Genomic DNA, 5,627 nt, shown 5'->3' on the forward strand with positions numbered 1-5,627 from the left:
TATATATATATGTATGTATATATTATTTTTAATGAATCTATTAAAAAAATCTATAATTATTTTTTAAATGTGCTCTCTATAAATAGCACAATCCATGCAGAAAGTGCATTTTAGTATAATTTTGTTGTATATGTGTAAAAAAAACAAAACAACATATTGGTAAAATAAATAATAATAGAAAGCAAACTAGACCACTAGATGTCAGCCCTTCTCTCTCTGCCGGTCTGCACTCATTCTTTAATTGGATGACTGAAGAACATATGAGGTCATGCCCCCCCCCTCTCAAAATGACTCTCTGACCCCCCCCCCCCCCCCACACACACCCCCTCTCTCAGCCAAAATAACAAAATGCTGACTTCTCAAAGTGCTGTCAGTCAGTATGCCTGTTTCAGCATAGCAGAGAGAGAGAGAGAGAGAGAGAGAGAGAGAGAGGAGGGGGGGGAGAAGAAAAAAAAAGAAGTAACTTTCTCTGGTTTCTGACTGCAGGCTCTGCCTTGCCGAGGGGCTTCATCACTGCGCTTCAGTGAAGGTAGGTGTGAGGCTGCTTCTTTCTAATGCTCTGTGTATTAAAATAATTATTGTATATTGGGGGGGGGGACCCCCACTCTGGGTTGCCTCTTTGTGGGGGTGGGCTCCGTTTTCTTTAAGCTAGACCCTCTCATGTGTGAGACTTTGTGTCCGAGATAGGACAACGCTACAGACTGAATGGGGCCGAGTTCCAATAATCAAATTCTTTACTGGATTTATTTGAATGCTGACATGAGTTCACAGCCTGAAACTCTCAACCTGTGACACTGGAAAGGCTTCTGCATGAGGGGGGTGCGTTGGGGGGGGGGGGGGGGGGGGGGGGTCAGCTGAGACCTGAATCCTGTCTCTAATGGAGCCATCGGTGTGTTATGTGGAGGCTGAGCCGCTCATCGGCGTTAATTCGTCAGAGGGGCTTTGGAGATGTCGTCTCAGTGGGTCCCGGTGTTTTTATAAAACCGGGAAAGGAAGGGTTTAAGTTTGCCCTCCGCCGTCACGCCTTCCAGTCACGGCCCATTTAACTATCTGTCACTGGATTACGTCGTCTTTGGGGGGACTGATGCCTTAATGGTGGCGATCAGACGAAGCTGCTTGTAGACGTGACCTCACTGCAGAGTGACGGTGGGCACCCCGTCGATCTGTCCTGTGAAACAGCTCCATGCCGGTTTCTTGTTCCAAAATTGTCCGACTTTGTTTAAAAGTGGATACTGAATGACCCCCGCGCCCCACCACCCGGTCCCGGTCGCTCTCCGGGCCTCTGATACGGTCTCGAGGAGCAACCCAAGCCGGGGAGGATTCACACGGCTGGAAGTAGCTGACTTGCGAAGCTAAAATTAAGCCGGAGGGCAGAATTGGAATGTTACACTTTGGCGGTAAGACGGGGAGAAGATCGACCCGCGGATGGCGGCAGAACGGCAGCTCGCAGCCCGAAATAAAATAGGACCTCCGCCTCACAAAGATCAGGGAAACTAAGAGAGATGACCTCAAAGTTTATTCTCTGCTCCAGTAAAAACAAACGCCCCCGGGGGACAGGAGCCGAGTGTAAATCACGCCGCAGCATTTATGAGTGTGCAACCTTTGTCGCTGTGACATCCAAACCCTTGTAATGGTCTTGGACTTGTAAAACACACCGTAACTCCCCCGGCTGCTGCTTGTCTCCATGCACTGCTCTTAGGTTGCTGGATGCTTCCTTAGTGCACGAGCACAATGAGCACGCAGCTCCAAAAAAGGCGCTTTTCTTTTTCTTCAAATGGCTCGACCGACATGTACCAACGCTGCGGGTACTTCAATTACGTGACCAAAGTGCCCAAAAACCCAACAGATGGTTGGAGGTAGGCCCACATCGGGGCCGTCGGAGCAGCTGGGGCGTTAGCTGTGATTTACACCGGTGGAGCGCGGCCACAGTTCTGATTACATCCTCCGCCTCCTGTTCACTGCTATCAGGACTATCGGGACTATTGGGACTATTGGGACTATCGGGACTATCGGGACTATCGGGACTATCGGGACTATTGGGACTATCGGGACTATCGCTACTTCGCTACTATCGTGTCTATCGCTACTATTGTGTCTATCGCTACTATTGTGTCTATCGCTACTAGCGTGTCTATCGCTACTATCGTGTCTATCGCTACTATCGTGTCTATCGCTACTAGCGTGTCTATCGCTACTATCGTGTCTATCGCTACTAGCGTGTCTATCGCTACTATCGTGTCTATCGCTACTATCGTGTCTATCGCTACTATCGTGTCTATCGCTACTATCGTGTCTATCGCTACTAGCGTGTCTATCGCTACTATCGTGTCTATCGCTACTATCGTGTCTATCGCTACTATCGTGTCTATCGCTACTATCGTGTATATCGCTACTATCGTGTATATCGCTACTATCGTGTATATCGCTACTATCGGGACTATCGGTACTATATCGCAACTATCGCTATTATCGCGGATATTGCGACTATCGAGGCTATCGCTACTTTCGCTACTTTAGCAACTATCAAGGCTATCAAGACTATTGCCACTATCGCGACTATTGCGACTATCACGACTATCGAGGCTTTCAGTACTATCGCGACTATCGTGCCTATTGCGACTATCACGACTATCAAGGCTATCACGACTATCAAGGCTATCGCTACTATCGCGACTATTGTGAGTATCGTGAGTAGCGAGACTTTCGCGACTAGCAAGGCTACGTTCAGACTGCAAATTAAAGCAGATTTGTTTCTCTTCTGTTCCTTGGAATTCAATTGGGATTTGTGTGTCCAGACGTCGCAACCCACCGACCTGCACGGGTTGCTGTGGTCAAGGTGTCGCCGTCCACTACGACGTAGCTAGGACGCATTCACCCTCGAAACAAATGCTCTTTTTAAAGTCGCGATGCAACACTTTGTTTTGTTTGTTTTGCAGTCCAACTTTCTAAAATCAATCAGAACATAATCTGGTTAGGTTTGAAGGTTTAACGGAACATTTTGGTCTTGAGTTTGAGTTCCAGCTCCTATTATACATTTAATAGGATTTAGACCCAATTGATCTCGTCATGAAGATTATTTCTTTTCCCCATCTGATGAAACGCTAATGTTCTGGTTCCTCGAAGCCGTAATTATGACATTTACCTCGGGAGGAAGCTAAAAGTGAGCTTTTTCTGGAGTTGTCACACACACACACACACACATCTGTCATTAACCGACCCCAATAAAATGCACACTTGTATGTTGAACCCGGGCGGGGCCGATGTTGCGGCTCTCACGAAGACGAAGACGGGGGGGGGGGGGCAGCTGGGAGCGGGCAGGTGACGGCCACCATCTCCCACTTCGTTGTGGCTTGTGGAGAAAACCCTGCTGGGAGCTCTGGTGACAGGTGCACATTCAGTGTCCCGGCCGGCTTCCGGTGTGGATCGCGAGAAGAGGAAATGTGCTGTTCCACATTGTGGGCGTGGTCTCCTTCTAAAACCGTACATGTCAAAGTATTTAGACCTCGGGCTCCCTGACCGGCGGTCCGGGCTCCGGTGTCAGCAAACAGCCGCACTTAGCGAAACAATCAGCGCGGCTCAGGAGCTCGACCGGCGGCTCATCACGCCGGCCTCGTTTTGGGAGAAGGTCCACTTCACGTCTTACGTCACTGACGTCGAATACGGGAGAAGACGAGATAACAATATGGATTAATTAATTTAATGCATTGAGCAAGAGTAAATTCTTTAGTGACGGTTTTCCCAGTGAAGGTGGTTTAAAACCGAAACTCTAGGTAGACTTAGAAGTATAGACTTCTATACAACCAGAGGAGTCGCCCCCTAGTGGTCAGGAGAGAGAATGCAGCTTTAACACATGAAGCATAGACTTCTATACAACCAGAGGAGTCGCCCCCTGGTGGTCAGGAGAGAGAATGCAGCTTTAAAACATGAAGCGTAGACTTCTATACAACCAGAGGAGTCGCCCCCTGGTGGTCAGGAGAGAGAATGCAGCTTTAACACATGAAGCATAGACTTCTATACAACCAGAGGAGTCGCCCCCTGGTGGTCAGGAGAGAGAATGCAGCTTTAACACATGAAGCATAGACTTCTATACAACCAGAGGAGTCGCCCCCTGGTGGTCAGGAGAGAGAATGCAGCTTTAACACATGAAGCATAGACTTCTATACAATCAGAGGACTCGCCCCCTGGTGGTCAGGAGAGAGAATGCAGCTTTAACACATGAAGCATAGACTTCTATACAACCAGAGGAGTCGCCCCCTGGTGGTCAGTAGAGAGAATGCAGCTTTAACACATGAAGCATAGACTTCTATACAACCAGAGGAGTCGCCCCCTGGTGGTCAGGTGAGAGAATGCAGCTTTAACACATGAAGCATAGACTTCTATACAACCAAAACGTTGTAAAGTGTGTGCCGGCCTCGTACACCATCAGGTTGTTCCTTTATACCATTGTAAGTTGAACATCTGTCCGTAAAGCTGTGTAAAGCGCTCTTCATCCCACAGTCAGGTAGACTCATCCTCCTCCTGGTCCTTTGAGCTGCTGCCTCCTTCCCCTCAGCCCTTTAGATCTCCTCCATCTTCCTCTGCAATCCGGTGATTGTGTCCTTGGCTTTACGCGTTAGAGCCTCGCGGCGTCGGCGAGGAGAAAGCAAAAATAAATTAAAAGCGTGACTTCCAAGTGAGATATTTTCGATGCAACGATATTCCGGATCTTCTGTCGATCTTCTGTCGATCTTCTGCGCCCACGGGCCCAACGGAGCGAGCGCACACTTTAACTCCGCCTCCGAGGCCTTTTTAATCCATGAATAACTATTATTGCATAACTATTACTTTTGATTTCATATTATATTTCAAGTGGTTGCGTTACCTAAAGAGAAATGATCCACTGAGGAACCAGGTGCTAGGAACGTGGCTATTAACAAACTATATTAGAAAAATAAATGAATAAAGGGACTAATTGTGATTTCAGTTGGACTTAAACATGTATTACCATTTATTTCTTGGGTTAACAGACCTTCATGTAGTTGTGTTGATGACAATGGCCCGTTTATTTGATTGTGTACGTGTTGCCATCACAGATCCACAGACGTGATTGGTTCCCACGTTCTGGGACCTCCTGGGCTTTCTTTCTTCTGGTCGCCTCAGGGCTTCAAACTGCTGTCGGCTTTATCAGTTTGTCGTTTGGGGCTGAAACATTCGGGGTGTGTCCACCGCCGTGTGAGCGCGTGTCCCTCGGTGATAAATAAGGGATTGCACTTTCCACCCCTCTCCATTCTGCTATTCTTAGTCTCCGTGTGGCGAGCCCAGGGTTTAGAGTTACAAAGACTCGTCTCTCTCTCTCTCTCTCTCTCTCTCCACCTCTCTGCCTCGCTCTACCTCTTCTCCTCTCCACCAGCCTGTGGGCGGTTGTTCACCTCTCGTGCGTTTCTTAAGGTGAGGATGAAGCTCGGCGTCGGTTCAGACCCTCCGGAGCATTGCAGGCTCATTGGAAATGCATCTATTATTATCATCACCGCGTTATTGAAGCTCATTGTCTGAATGAGGCAGATGTTGCTCAATGAAGCTCATGAACAGGACAGGGGTACTCCAGGGGGTTGTGTCAACTAGTCTGAACACCTGGGGGTGAAGGTGCA

At 48.3% G+C, this 5,627-nt stretch overlaps 1 protein-coding gene across 2 annotated transcripts in view; it reads left to right on the forward strand.

The window, feature by feature from the left end:
* The first annotated feature begins 369 nt into the window (after positions 1 to 369).
* tmod4 (tropomodulin 4 (muscle)) overlaps positions 370 to 5,627 on the forward strand; it is a 15,227-nt gene continuing 9,969 nt past the window's right edge. The window contains exon 1 of one of the 2 annotated variants that reach the window (XM_034554494.1): positions 370 to 529. The gene's annotated coding sequence lies outside the window, so the exon portion shown is untranslated. Of the gene's footprint in view, positions 530 to 5,272; positions 5,428 to 5,627 lie in introns of those variants that run through there. The other variant, XM_034554495.1, reaches the window with a different exon arrangement.

Source organism: Cyclopterus lumpus, chromosome 16 (assembly GCF_009769545.1).
Source record: "Cyclopterus lumpus isolate fCycLum1 chromosome 16, fCycLum1.pri, whole genome shotgun sequence".
NCBI lineage: Eukaryota > Metazoa > Chordata > Actinopteri > Perciformes > Cyclopteridae > Cyclopterus > Cyclopterus lumpus.